The following is a 373-nucleotide window of genomic DNA, read 5'->3' as shown; positions in this document are numbered from 1 at the left end:
CAGCTTGGCCCAGCCCTGCCTGCCAGCTGCTCTCTGCCTGTGGCTGTTGGGAGACCAGCATCCCCGCTGCAGCTCACGCATGGGTGATGCAGGTGGGACGCAGCCAGATGGGCACGTCTATCAGGGAGCAGGACCTCCCTCCTGCCCATCTCAGCTGCCTCCCATGCAAAGGGGTCAGAGCCCCTGGGAAACCCAAGGGGATGTGACATGCAGGGAGGAGCCGTCAGCTGGAGCAGAAGGGCCCTGAGTCACTGGCAGGAGGGACATGATGTCACCCTGCAGCTGGGGACACAGCCACAGGCTTCCCCCGCTGTCCTTGGCCAGGCCCCTTCCCCCCTGCCCCCCGGGTCTCCCCACTGCCTGACGCCCTCGT

At 66.5% G+C, this 373-nt stretch overlaps 1 protein-coding gene across 1 annotated transcript in view; it reads right to left on the bottom strand.

Annotated features, from left to right (window-relative positions):
- Nucleotides 1–373, bottom strand: part of BTBD19 (BTB (POZ) domain containing 19) — a gene marked incomplete at both ends in the record, with an annotated part of 4,386 nt that overhangs the window by 2,182 nt on the left and 1,831 nt on the right. The gene's annotated exons all lie outside the window — the stretch shown is intronic.

This window comes from Phaethon lepturus, unplaced genomic scaffold (assembly GCF_000687285.1).
Source record: "Phaethon lepturus isolate BGI_N335 unplaced genomic scaffold, ASM68728v1 scaffold31701, whole genome shotgun sequence".
NCBI classification, from domain to species: Eukaryota; Metazoa; Chordata; class Aves; order Phaethontiformes; family Phaethontidae; genus Phaethon; species Phaethon lepturus.
Note: the sequence above shows the minus strand (reverse complement) of the source record. Positions and strands in the feature narration are given on the sequence as shown.